The sequence below is a fragment of the Trichosurus vulpecula genome, chromosome 8 (genome assembly GCF_011100635.1).
Source record: "Trichosurus vulpecula isolate mTriVul1 chromosome 8, mTriVul1.pri, whole genome shotgun sequence".
Lineage (NCBI taxonomy): Eukaryota > Metazoa > Chordata > Mammalia > Diprotodontia > Phalangeridae > Trichosurus > Trichosurus vulpecula.
Genome location: NC_050580.1, coordinates 30,008,449 through 30,023,245, shown reverse-complemented (window position 1 = coordinate 30,023,245; position 14,797 = coordinate 30,008,449). Strand labels below are relative to the sequence as shown.

At 39.8% G+C, this 14,797-nt stretch overlaps 1 protein-coding gene across 3 annotated transcripts in view; it reads left to right on the top strand.

Annotated features, from left to right (window-relative positions):
• Positions 1-14,797, top strand: part of CTNNA3 (catenin alpha 3) — a 1,949,360-nt gene that overhangs the window by 795,914 nt on the left and 1,138,649 nt on the right. The window lies entirely within an intron of this gene.

The window sequence follows — 14,797 nt, the reverse complement described above, 5'->3', positions numbered from 1 at the left end:
CACAGGTCTCAGTTTAAGAACTGATCTAGTCTAGCTAGTCATCCTCAACCTCTTTCCCCAAAATCCAAAATAGGATTTTCCAGATGAAGCAATTAAAGCTCAGAGAGGGAAAGTACCTTATCTAAGGTCTTACAGTAAGTAAGGAGCAGACCCAGGTTGCAATCTTGGTCCTCTGAGTGATGTTACAGTTGAAGGTGCACATGATTTAGAGTTAGAGGATTTGAGTTTAAATCCTATTTGCCACTTATCGTACTGGGCCTCAGTTTCCTCACTTGTAAAATCAGGGGATTGGATTAGATAGTCAACTTTAAGTCTAGAAACCTATGTCCCTTCAGCGATACGGATAGGGATTTCCCCTGTGATTATGCTATTATAGAAAACACCTGAGCTTGAGAAAAAATTAATCTTTGCCTGAAGGCTGACACTGTTTTTGCAGTTTTCAGTCTTATAGAGCTCCCTGGAGCACTGAGAGGTTAGCCAGAGTTCCAGAGCCAGGTTGTATCAGAGGCAGGACATGAACCCAGGTCTTCCTGATGGCAAGGCTGGCTTCTGTCCATGGTGCCACGCTACCTGTCAGATCTTTAAACAGTCATGAAAACAAGAGCTCAAAGACAGAATCCTGTCTGCTCCACTGAACAGTTTGTAGAACTACTCGTGGGGTCCATACAAGGTCACTTAATAAGCCCCATTTTTCTGGGGCTTAAGGGACTCTGTGGCACTAAATGAGTTGCTTTAAGAAACTGCATCAATTCATTCAGTTCATGCAAGTCCCATAAAGTGTCCTGAAGGGAGATTACACTAAATGATACTCTGGTAGTAGTGGCAGTAACAATGGAGAGTACCCCAGGAGCAGTAAGAGTAAGGCCATTGGACTAAATCAGTAATTGTGTTTCCTACAGCCTTCTTTAAACCAAAGCTGGCTAACCATTTGTCAGGGATATTGTTGAAGGGAGTTGTGGCCTGGTTCAGATTAGACTAAATGCCTTCTGAGGTTCTTTCTGGTTCTGAGAGTCTATATTCATTCTGATTGAGTGAGATCTCAGAATCTTAATGTCTTCCACCTGAGAACCCTTCAGTTATTTCAGTGGAGTTACCAAGACTGGTTTGCAAGTGTCTTCTGCCAGCCAATCCCATTTGCAAAGCTTTCACTGAGTGCCTCCTATATGTAAGCTTTTGGGGACTCTCTTCTGAGATCACCCTCCATCTATACCGTCTTCATTATTGAAATATAAGCTTTTAGAGGGCAGGGACTACTCCCCCTTTTCCCCTTCCTTTCTTGGTATGCCAAACCTTTAGTGTAGTCTTTGGCTTATACTAAGTGCAAAAGGTATGAGTATTGACTGACTAATTTATTACAAGGTTCTGCATTTGGCGGTGGAGAGAAAAAGTGAAAAACAGCAACAATTCTGTGCAGAGAGAGCTTACATTCGATATTCTAAAAGATCTAACCAGAGATGTGCTAGAACCAGCCCATGCCAGCTCAGAGAGCTGATTGTTAAATTTTCAGTATGAGCATTTACTCAGAAATCAACAAATGCTACAAATCCTGACTTGATTTGTTGTTTTATAGATTGTGTAGATTTACAAAAATGATGGAGAAGATGTTAATAATTCAAATTAAGCTTAAAAGTCTGTTGTATATACATTTTCCCCCTAGAGAGCCTGTTGTTAAGCATCTACAAGTACACCTATGGATAGAGCATATAAATGTTATTCATCTATATCAATAGTCAACTATATCAATATCTATCTATAAACTGTATCAATGGTCAACATGTATTAAGTACTATGTGCCAAGTACAATGCTAAGTGCTGGACATCATAATTTGAAGGGGAAAAAGAGCAGATATCTAAACTAACAAGTGTGTGCATGTGTGTGTGTATGTGTGGGGGGTGCTTCTTTTTTGAGACAGCAGATGAGCTTGAAGAATCTAAATGTTTGAAGAGGATGAGATGAATAGGATGTATTTTCTAGGCATGAGGCATGATCTGTGCAGGGAAGTGATGGGCTAGTAAGTTCTGGGAAAAAACATACGTTGGCCAGTTTCTGTGGAGTAACAACAGCTAGTATTTATATAGCACTTTAAAGGTTTCAAAGCCCCTTTTATAAATATTATCTCACTTTATCATCAACAATCCAAGGAGATAGTTGCCATTATGCTCATTTTGCAGGTAAGGAAACTGAAGCAGACAGACTTTGAGTGACTTTTCCTGGGTCACACATCTGATAAATGCCTGAGATTTGGTTTAAACTCTGGTCTTCTGGACTCTAGGTTCTCAGCCTTAGCCTCTCTGGTATCTAGCTGCCCCTAACAGTGTTTGAAGACTAATGACATGCAGTAAGCTTAAGAAGATAAGGTAGAACCAGATTATCTAAGGCTTTAAAAGATAAACTGAGGATTTCGTATATTACTGAAGTGGTAATAGGGGACCATTGAAGTTTCTTGAACATTCAAGTGACATGGTTAGATTTGTTCTCTAGCATGATTATTTTGGCAATTACAAGGTGGATATAGATTGGAGAAGGAACAGATTAAAAGCTGAGAGTCCTTTGAAGAGGCTGTTAAAAGAAATCAGAAGAGTGGTGATGAGGGTCTCAAAAAGATGATGTTCAAATAACTGAGGAAAAGGGGATGGATCTGAGAGACATCATGGACGAAGAATCTACAAGACCTAGGAAACGATTAGATACAGTGGTTGGGAGAATGGGAGGAGCCAAAAATGCTACCAACATTTTTGAAACCGCTTCATTTTGCCCTCTTTGAATATAAGGAATTTTAGAAGGGGCAGGGTGTTTAAAGGGGTCTCACGCAGTTCATGTTCACACAGTTCCTGTAGATTTTGGCTTCTTGCATAAATATGTTTTAGTGCAGGAGTCTTTCTATTACTCTATGCTATACCCAACATGTGCTGTCTGCATTTTTTTTTCTAAATTTAATATAAAGCTAGTGAATCATGTCATTGTTTTTCAACTTAGTGAAGAAATTTAAAAGTGAGCAAGGCACCACTGGCTCTCACGGTGACCTCTGGATTCAACTACAGACTGCCAAAGAATAAATACTTGATCGTAAGTAATTTTGTTATTAGGAATGCATCAATTGTCCAGTTGTCTTGAATTTATTTTACATATATTTTTATCTTCTTAGATGTCTGCACACTGTTTGCCTTGATAGTAGGTAAGCTCCTTGAGGTTATGAGATCTGTCCTATTTGCCTTTACATATTTGGGATCTAGCACAGTGCCTGGCTCCTAGTAGGTGCTCATTGACTGATTGGTTGTGAATTTTAAGGCAATGAATAATGGATATCTTTTTGTTCTGCTTTGGAAGCTTTGATAATTCAGTAATATGTAAACTCTAAGAGGACAGGGACTCATTTTTTAGCTCTTTTTTCTTTATTCATTTTGTTTTTGGTCTCCATATTCCCACATCCAACACAGAGCCATGCATCTAGTAGGTTCTTTATGTATATGTGTGTATATCTATCTATCTATAATATGTGTGTATATTATATATATATATATATATAAAATGTGTGTGTATATATTTATTTATTTTTAACATTTTAAAAACATTTTAAGCTCCAGATTCTCTCCCTCCTTTTAATCCCTCCTCATTCATCAAGCAGGGAAGCAATACAATATCAATTATACACATTAAATCATTCAAAACATATTTTCCATTTTATACGTGTTGCAATAGAAAAGGAAGAAAAATGAAGAAAGTAAAAAAAATCATACTTCCCTATTCACTCAGAGTTCATCAATTCTCTTTAGAGGTGGATATAATTTTTCATCATGCATCCTGTGGAAGTGTCTTGGGTCATTGTATAGTGTGTTTTTCATGGTTGATCATGGTTATAAGATTGCTGTCACTCTATACAATGATCTCGTAGTTCTGTTCACTTCATTCTGCATCCACTCATATAGATTTTCCCCAGGTTTTCTGAAACCATTTCCCTTATTATCTCTTACGGTACAATAGTATTCCATCACAACCATACATCACCATTTCTTCTTCCTGATAGGCATCCCCACTATTTTCAATTTTTTGCCACTACAAAACTTGCTGCTGTAAATATTTTTGTACATTTATATCTTTTTTCTTTTTCTTTGTTCTCTTTAGGGTTAAGACCTTATAGTGGTCTTCATGTAGTAGCGTCTTAACAAATAATTTTTGTTAATGTATTGTATCAAATATAATTAGTAGTTTGATCTGTAACCATTTTTAATAAAAACCAGACTGTGTGTGCCCCTAAATCATCATTTATATATCTCAGAGCTAATGGGAATTCAAAATCTCCAATCAGTCTTTTTGATAGATAAGTTAATTCTATCATCATCTTCTAGACTCAACAATTGAATGGGAGGGTGGTGCTGCATACCTTAAGCACCTAAATCACAAAGAAGGTGCAAATTTGCATTTGTAAAGGGAGCTTCTCAATTGGGAAAGACCTATGTCAATGAAAATCATACCTGTAGCCCTTATCTCTAACCTATTCCTGTGGACTGTGGCAGGCAGTGTGCAACGTGTTGAGGATACAAAATTAAAAAAAAAAAAGGAGTTAGCCCCTGCTCTTGAGAAGCTTACATTTTATAGAGGGGGAGGGAGAACAGATATAGTTAAACACACACAAAGACATTTCAGGAAGAAGTTGCATTATTAAGTAGGAGAATCAGGAATGCCACTTTTTGGAGGTTGTGCTGAAGCTCAGCCTCGAAAGGAGTTAGGGGTTCTAAGAGGCAGAGGTGGGGAGGGAGAAAGTGTTATAGGTGTGGGAGATAGTCTGTACAAAGTCATTGAAATTTGAAATGGGATGCCATGTACCAGGAACTGCATGTATGCTAGCTTGGCTATAACACAGAGTGTGAAGGAGTTGGGAGAAGAATGTATAATCAACCTGGAAAGATGTTTGGAGCCAGATGGTGAAGGATTTTAAAGGCCAAAAACAAGAGACTATATTTTATCCTAAAGGCAATAGGGTTCTCTTGAAGCTTCTTAAATATAATGAAGGGGACTGAATCAGAGTTTGGTTTTAGAAATCACAGTTTGGCAGAAGTGTGGAGGGTGGATTGAAATGAAGAGAGATTGGAAATGTGGAGAACAGTCATGAGGCCATCGCATCAGTCAATGCGAGAGATAATGATGACATGAACTAGGGTGATTTGCTGAGTTGAGAGAGAAGGAGAGATGTGATATATGTGATGGAGGTAGAAATGGTAAGACTTGGCAGGTCATTGGTTATGAAGGTTCAACAAGTATCATAATTAAAAGATACATCCAGGGCTTTAAATGTTGGTAACTGGAACAATGGTAGTGCTCTCACCAGAAATAGGGAAGCGAGAAGGATATATGGGCTTAAGAAAGAAGAAAATAACCTCTCTATGGGATCCAATAGAATCTAAGACCCTGGAGGACAGGAACTTTCATCTCCATCACTGAGCATACTGCCTGGAACATAGTAGGTACCTAATAGATGTTTGTTGTTTGTATGTGTTGTATGTGAAAAGCGTGTGGGACGTCCTGTTGGAGATGTCTGGCAGATTGGTGTAGATGGGAGACTGGATCTTGTGAGAGAAATGAGGGCTAGGTATGTGAATCTGAGAGTTATCTGCATAGAGAGGAGACAGCTCTCCTCTCTCTGAAGTTCAGATACATGACTTGCTCATTTAATCACTAAGAAGAGATCCATGGGGGGCGTGGGAGGTTCTACCTTCCAGGACCATGGCTTCTTGGAGGTGTATGGGGTGTTCATGGAGGACTAGCCCCTCTGGTGTGAAGGCTCAGCTCATCCACCTTTGGTGTCCACCTCTCACTCAACTCTCACTTGTGGCTCCAAAAAGCTCTAGCATGGCCACACCCCAGGAAAACCATCTTGACAGACATACTAAACCAGGTTGAGGGTTTCCAAGGGGTCTTAAACCCATTTGTGGTTTGGGGGGGGGTGTCTACCCCAAGCATGTCAAGACTTCCCCTAGCAAAACGGGTAGTTGAAAACAATCCACTCCAGTGGCCATGAAGGAGGCTTAAGCAGGTGCTTGGTAGTAAGGAGTTTGGTCAAACATCGAAGATGTAAAGGTCATCCACTATATCCCAGGCCATCACCAGTCATCTTGATTTTTGTCCTGCCATTGGATTTTGATGACTCTGAGAGAGTAAGGCTGATGACTTCATGCAACTCTGCCTCATTTAAACCCAGTTCATTCACAATTTAAGACATCACCCCATAATGCCATTGATCCTTTTTGAAAATGAAGGATGAACACCACCATAGCTTCTTGTAGACCATCAGGTTGATTTCCTGGATTTATAACTTGGTTTTGGCTTTACATTCTTAAGGAAACACTATTGAGCATAACTATGTTGTCTTTACTTTTTATTTTCTTTGTTGAGGCAGATAGTTATACATAACTCTGTTGGCAACATAAGAGAATACTCCATATAAAAGGACCCCTTGGTTCTACATCCCTATGTTTAGGGGCAGTGTGGTATAGCGGCAGACTCTGATCCCCACTTCAGATACTTACTAGATGTGTGAACTTGGGGGAAGTAAATCACTGAACCACTTCCAATCTCAGCATTCTCATCTGTAAAATGGGCTGGTGGGAAGATCAAATGACAAAGTTGAACATACTTGACAAACCTTTAAGTACTGTATATGCCTCCTATATAGAGCAGCTAGGAGGTACAGTGAATAGAGTGCTAGGCCTGGAGTCAGGAAGACCTCAGGCCATGTATGGCCTCAGACACTTACTAGCTGTGTGACTCTGGGAAAGTCTCTTAATGCATGCTTGCCTTAGTTTCCACATCTGTAAAATGGGAAGGATAATAGCACTCCCCTCCAAGGGCTATTGCTAGGATCAATGAGATATTATTTGTAAAGTATTTAGAACAGTGCCTGGCACATAGTAAGCTCTATACAAATGTTCACTATTTTGACATTAATCACAATCTGGCACAATATTGGTAAGCAAAGTGTTGCCTTTTTTGATGGACAACCTTCTAAAACCTGCATACACTTCTCTGTCCAATCCTTGAATGTCCTAGCTCAGTGCTCCTGTGATTAGCATATTTTCATGTCTTAGTCACATGAATTTGGCTTACTTGCTGCTTGCCATACTCAGCCTCCAGCTCCTGTCCCACTGGCTTGGCACTGGCTGCCCCTCCCCTGCCCCCATGACTGATAGACCCTTCCTCCTCATCTCCGCTCCTTACAATTCCTGACTTCCTTCAAGGCTCAACTTAAACGCCATCTTTTCAGATTCTCCTGAGTTGTGAGTGGCTCCTCCCTCAAATATATGTGTAAATGTATAAAGTTGTGGACATATGTTCATATGTCTCCATCTGTACGTATGTGGATGAATGAATGCTTTCTTAAGATGAAGCTATCTCCGGCCCTGCTCTTTTCCTTAACATTGATAGTGTCCTGTGTGGAGACCATTAACTGCATTGAATGAACCAGGAATGTTTAGCCTGGAGAAAAGACTGACTTGGAGGGAATATGATAGCTATACTCTTCAAATATTTGCAGGTTTATATTGTAGAACTGGGACGAGATGTGACCAAGAGGACGGAATGGAAACTTTCTACCTTAACATCCAAGGCTCATCTGATTAGGCTATGGGATGAGAAGAGATAATGGGTGGGAAATAAAAGAGATTAATGTAGCATGATGTAAGGAAGAAGTCAGTAATAATTCAAGCTCTATTAGAGTGGACTGGACTTCTTTGGGAGGTGGTGGGTTCCCTCTCAGTGGGATCTCCAAGCAGAGCCTGGACAATTCTTTTCCAGTTATGTCAGGTAGGGATCAGAAGTATGAGTTTTAAAATTTGTTCCAGCTCTCAGATTCTGTGATTCTGTTCAGATAGCTAAAAGTAGATGGATTGATGATGGCAGACCTTTGGTAGCTTATGCATTCTATAGGCAGGATTATTTTAGTGAAAACTTAGTTACAATTGTGTTGGGCCCTATGGAACACATTTCAGTACGTATATTAAGGTACATGTGAAATCAGCCCCAGAGGGCTTCCTTAAAGTTTTGGTCAAATCTTTGGTGGAGACCATTGAAATTCATAAGGCTTCATGAATGGGAAAATTTGAGGGCCTTTCAGTGACTATGAACAGGAGAATGGCACCAGAACAGAAGAGAGGTTAAAGGAGAATGAATAGTTGGTTGGTTGATTGATTGTTGTCCTCCTTCATACTCAAATTCATGAGTGGGAAAAAGAGCACATTAAAAAGCTACAAATGTGCAACCGTATGAGGTGACTGTGATGATTACCCATAAGGCTATCTTAATTCAAGTCCAGTTAAAGTTCCTTGCTACAGAATTTTCTGTGTATGTTTGCCTTATCTCCTCAACTATGTTGTAAGCTCCTTTAGGAAAAGGGATCACATATTTGTCTGTTTGCTTCCCTCCATAGTGCTTAGCACCAAGACGGGCATGTTATGGATGCTCAGAGTATATTTATCCGAAAACTTGAATGAATGAAAAATGTAGGATACTGAATACTGAGTAATGTATATTGCAGTAGAGAGTTTAAGCTCTTCTGAGAATGCAGAGGGCAAAACTTCCATCCCCTAAATATCTCCCCTAATGACTGGGGAGTGTCTAAAATCCTACCATGTGAGATCCTTATATTTTTTTACAAGTATTTCACAGCCCCCAACTAACTAATATCCTGTGGCAGAGTAGGGTTGAGTTGGAAGTGAGAAGTATCTTGCCCCTTTAGGAGCTAAAGCTTTAGAGGAGATTTATGGCCACTAGTTAAAAACAAGGACCTTTAAGTGACTAGGAACTGGGGATGGGCACCAGAACAGAAGGTAGGGTGTGCTTAAAGGAGAGCAAATTGTTGGTTGTTGTCTTCCTTCATGCTCAAGGAGGACCAAAGTAACATCACTACGTCTTGATAAAGGTATAGTGTTTCCAGCTGTGGCTGATTAGACCATTATGGGCTCAGAAGGCTCTACCACAGGTCGGGCACCAATAATGACAGCAAAGGTGAAGATCAGGTATATGCATTATGAGTTTGCTGATGAGGAATCACTATGACATCTGGTCCAGGGAAATTACAAGAGAAAAATCCTATTTGAGAAAGGTGCTTCCAATTCTTACATAGAAGACAGTTTGGAGATGTCAACAGGAAGGCAATCTGGGAGGTTTGTTGTAAGGGTTTTTACAAGTGAGAAACTACATTTATAAATGAGGGCAATGGCTACAGAGTGAGGTTTGCTTTGGGGTCAGCAATTCAGGAAGGCTGTCTACTAAGGAAAAGAGGAGTTGCAATCTGCTTCATTGTAGGGAGTAATCATACTGGGAAAATCATAGCTACGTTATTAATAATAAATGACATTTATGCAGTACTTCATAAACATTCTCTCATTTGTTTCTTAGGACACTATGAGTTTGGTAGGGGAGGTATTATGAACCTCAACTTGCACACCATCATACAAGATGTACGTGGCTCTACCCTAGTCTTCTTCTTGACTCTATGACAGGCACTCTTTCTACTACATCTCTCTGTTTCTCAAGAATCAAATAATAAATCTGAACATACCAAGACACAGTCCTGGTACTCAAAGAGCATAACTTACCTTCTAAAACAGGAAACTGTTCTTTAAATTCTTTATAAAACATAGCATCTTTCCCTTCTAAGCAACTTGATTAGTTGCAATTTCCCTTCAGTAGAAGCAAAATTATACATCCCCCCATGTATTTTGATACTTCTTTCACACCTACATGGCTCATAGAACAAACCACAAACTCTCTGACAAGTCACACACTCTCATAGCATTGAATCTTCTTAAAAGCTATGTGGCCACAAGGGAAGTATCAGGTATCTGGAAGTATTCGCACTTCTTTTCATTTGCTCTTAGAGAGCATCAAACCATGGAACAGATTCAGTTTTAATTGGGTAAACAAATTCATACCCAAAATGGCCCCTTAATGCCAAGTTTCTGTCCAGAGTGAATTGAACAGTAAAATTCTAAACTTAGGAATTAGGGTTTGGAGAAGTACTGATCTTTATTCAGAGTCTTTGGGGATTTGAATATCATTTGGATTCACTCTGAATCTAATCCCCTCTTTGCCTCCCTTTGATGGCATTTTATGGAACCCCTAGACAATACACTCCAGGTGAAAGATACTCTATGAGTCTGTATCAACTCAAAATGCTACTGCTTCTGAGTTCCCACCAATATTATTAAATCTTTAGTTAACCAAAGGATATAATTAGTTCAAAGCAAAGACATTTAAACAGATAACATAGTAAGAAAAACAGCATTTAAACATTCCTGTCCCCCTCCTGCATAATTGTAGGGCATGCTTTCCTATGACTATATACACAGCCAATGGGAAGATCAGACATGCTTGGGGTATTCATGTGGAGGAGCCATGGTTTATTGGGAGCACTTGTGGCCAGGACATAATATGGAATGTCAACTCCACAAATCATCAAAGATATATTATCCTTTATGGGATTCGAGGCAGGGCTATTGATGACTTCTGGTGATTTTGTTGTGCTGCTTCTGCTAGAATTGCTCGCTGTAAGCCTACAGCCGTGTGGTGCTTTGATGGTCTTGTGGTAACCCTTGACTTTGCTCAGAATATCCTTCTGGAGCAGGTTGTTTGTTTCTAATCTCCAGCTTCAGGTAGAATCCTCTGCTGAGGTGCCATGTTCCTCATAAAAGGGTGAGTGAGTTCTACCAACTCTCTTTCAGCTTGCAGCCTAGAGGTTTCAGGTCTTTTAGGGAGCAGACCTTTCACATACCTAGCAGGAGACTCAGGGAAAAAAATAATAAAACACCTCTCAGCTGTTTATCCACTCTATAAAAAAGGGAAATCCATCAATTTCCAGAGACTTGTTTATGGTCAGTCTTTTGTCCTGAAAAAGTCTCCAGAGTCTAAGCTCTTTTCAAACTCAGAGCATATATTCACCTAAACCTAGCCTCATGTAAACATACAATTATGAGAAACAAGTATATTGATTCTGTTGTGGCATTACAAGATTTTAGATTTAGAGCTAGAAGACACCTCTCAAGACATTTATTCAGACACTCATTTATTGGTGAAGACACTGAGAACCCAGGGGCTTAAATAACATGCCCACAGTCACACCATTAGCATTAGAAGTCAGATTTGAATCTAGGTTTCGGACTCTGATTCCATTGTATCCAATTGTTTGGATCTTTCTTCGAATCATACTTGCACCTGCCTCCTATGAACAACCTCTCTGTCCTAATTTTCTATGTCAGTGATGTTAAATTTGAGGATCACTGGCCCAAAGTAGCCCATGGCATTCCCAGTGCAGCCAAATGAGATTAAAATTCAATCAGAAAATGTTTGACAAAATAAAGAAAAATCCAACATATCTTAGTGTGTGCTTTTTTTAAGTCTATATGAAGCCTCAGGGATCTGGGGCTGAGTTTGACACCACCGTCCTATATGACTTAGGGTTAGGAAATCACTATTACTCCCACTTAACTTCTGATTACTCCCTCCCTTCCATTTCCCTTCAGACTCACTTTACACTCTGCCTTTTCTACGGACATCTGAGGATGGTTTCTGAGAACACCTAATGATTTTAACTCCATGATTTTTTGTTTGTTTGGGTTTTTCATGCAAATGAAAGCTAGAAAGAAATCAAGAAATACAGGTTCCTAGATGGAGCCATGCTGAAGCGTTGGTGTTTTCTGCAAACTTTTGTTTCAAATTCCAGATTTTATTATGTACACGTGGTTAGGCAACAGACCTCCCAGACTAGGAAGTACCCTCTATCAATTTAAAGAATCAAACAGCACTTCTTTCGTGACCACAAAGGATTGTAATTGAAAGGCAAGAAGGGACCTTCCCTTATTTTCCAGAGGGACTTTTTCATTGACTCCCAGTGAGGGAAAATTGTCCAAGGCCACACATATGATTAGCACAATCAGGTTTCAAACCCAAGTTCTTTGCCTCCCACTCTGGTGTTCTTTCAGCTGCCCCTCAGGTGTAATACCATCTTGAAGAGATATTGACAGAGAACTAGACCTGTGATATTATTGACGTAGGGAGCATCCAGGTGATAAAATCCCTCTACCAATGTAGGTCAGCACCCTCCCTGCCATGTTAAGTCGTGGAGAGCTGCCTAGAGCAATGAGTGGTTATGGCTTATTCAGGGTCACACAGCTAGTAAGTGGCAGAGGAGGGACTCCTGTTTTGAGGCTGGCTCTCTATCCATGAAGTCAATTTGCCTCTCAACCACATTAAGGCACTTTATAACTCTCAGAGTTATTTTCAGGAACATCATCATTTCACTGTCAAACCACAGAGAAATTCACTATCTTCAATAAAATATATGGATAGTAGATTAATATTTAGATTTTATAGTAACGAAATACAAAAATCAGTAGCAAAAGCCTAGAACATTGTTCAGCTTGGTGAATTAAAGGAATGCATTGTCAATAAGGCTTGGGAGAGAACTTGGCATTTTTCTTGAACCAAAAGTAGGGAGTATTAAAAGAAAAATATATTTAGGGGTTTCTTTCTGAAGAGTTCAGGCTAGAGAAGCTGGATATTTTGAATTGGAGGAGGCAGGTCCTGAAGGGCAGCTAGGTGGTAAAGTAAGTAGAGTGCTGGACCTGAAGTCAGAAAAACACATCTTCATGAGTTCAAATCCAGCCTCAGATACTTACTTAGCTGTGTGACCCTGGACAAGTCACTTACTCCTATTTGCCTCAGTTCCTCATTTGTAAAATGGTCTGGAGAAGGAAATGGAAAACCACTCTGGTATTTTTGCCAAGAAAACCCCAAATGGGGTCACAGAAAATTGACATGACTGAAATGACTTATCAACTAGGGAGATCCTAGGGGGTGGTGACTGGGTCATTGCCTTTGAATCCTACGGTAGAATATAAACTCCTAGAAGGCAAGGACCATTTTTCATCTTTGTTTTTATATCCCTTTGATCTAGCACAGTGTCCTATGCACAGTAGGCACTTAATACATTCTTGTTGAATGAAATTGTTAGATTCATGGAAAATTAGGTGATTCATATTACCAAATATCATTTATAGGAAATATTGGGACAAGCTCTTCCACAGAACCCGGTTCCAACTAATAAAAAGTAACTTCTCTAGAGTAAATTGAAGAAGGTACAAATTCAATTTGATATACACCATTTCTATTTTGAAGACTCATTTTATGTTATGGTATCATGGACAGTTCCTGGCTCAAAATCAGGCAAGGTAGGGTTCAAATTCTACCTCTGCTATTTACCAGCTGTGCAGCCTTGGAAAAAAGGTCATCTAACTTCTTTGTGATTCAAGCAATTCCCCAGGATTTACCCAATCATACATGCTTTTTTTTCCCTTGGTAGTAGAAAATTTCTACACTAGGAGAGCTGATGAAATCTTAGGTCATTTACATACTCAGATTAAGTTATGTCTATTCTGTGTCTCAGTTTCTTCATTTCTTCAGTGATAGAGGTGAAGTAGGTGATTTCCAGGATCCCTTCCAGCTCTAAATCTCATGATCTCAAGGAATGCTAACATTATATAAATTGTTCTGGAACTAAGATCTTAGAATTTAAAGGCAGAAAGAAATTCTAATTCAATTCAGTTCATTATGTGCAAACCATTATGCTGGGTGCTAGAGAAACAAAATCAACAATGAAAAATAACTCTTACCCACAAGGTATTTATATTCTGCCAGAGATGAAACATACTCCTATATGTGAATATAAGGTAATTTGAGGAGGCAGAGAGCCCTACAATTAAAGAGGCCATTGAGATGATATGAAAGAACTTTGTAAGTTATAACACATCATTTAAATGTAGTGTTAAATAAGAAAAAAAATAACGCTTATCTCTGATCCCCAACTCTGAAGTTACTTGGTTTAGTAACATAATACGGTTATGTTTAGGTCTAGTCAATAGTAAACAACTATTAGGTGCATACTGTGCCAGTCATTCAGTCTTTTTCAGCCATGTCTGACTCTTTCTTGGCAAAGATATTTGAGTGGTTTGCCATTTTCTTCTTCAGCTCATTTTGCATATGAGGAAAATAGGGTCAAGTGACTTGCCCAGGGTCACACAGCTAGTAAGCATCTGAAGCTGCATTTGAGCTCAGGAAGGTGAATCTTCCTGACTTCAGGCCTGGTGCTCTGTACATTATGGTGCCACCAAGCTACCTTATGTGCCAGGCACTGTGCTGGGTGCTGGGGTTACAAAGAGAGGCAAAGGTATTCTCACTTCCCCTAAGGAACACCAATTCTAATGAAGGAGATAACATATAGCAAAAATATATATTGACTAAATGGAAGGTGATCTCAGTGGGAAGGTTCTAGTAAGGGTTGGGGATGGTGGATGGGAAAGACATCTTGCTGAAGTGGGATTTGATTTGAGTCTTGAAAGAAGCCAGAGAAGTCAGGATGTGGAGTTATGCAGGGAGAACATTCTAGGCACAAGGGTGACATGAGATTGGAGCTCAGGAGAGAGGTTAGGGCTGGATAAATACATCTGAGGGAAAAAAAGATGCACAGAGATGAAACTTGAACCTATGGTATCACAAAGTCATATAGCGTAGTGGGCCAAACAAGAAAGAAGCCTCAGACAGACCTTTCATCAGTCTGGTACCGATGAAGGGCAAACACCAGGCTTGGTCTTCCACATCAGGGCTCTACATTTGACTGCTCTTTAGCTCCAAGTCCTTTTTGGTGCTGGAACTCAGTGTAGTCCTAGAATCCTTCCTCTTCCCTCCCTGGGGTGTGTTCTAGGAACTGAGCATTGCCCAGGAAATCTCCTTCTCCTTTCCAGGAGATGG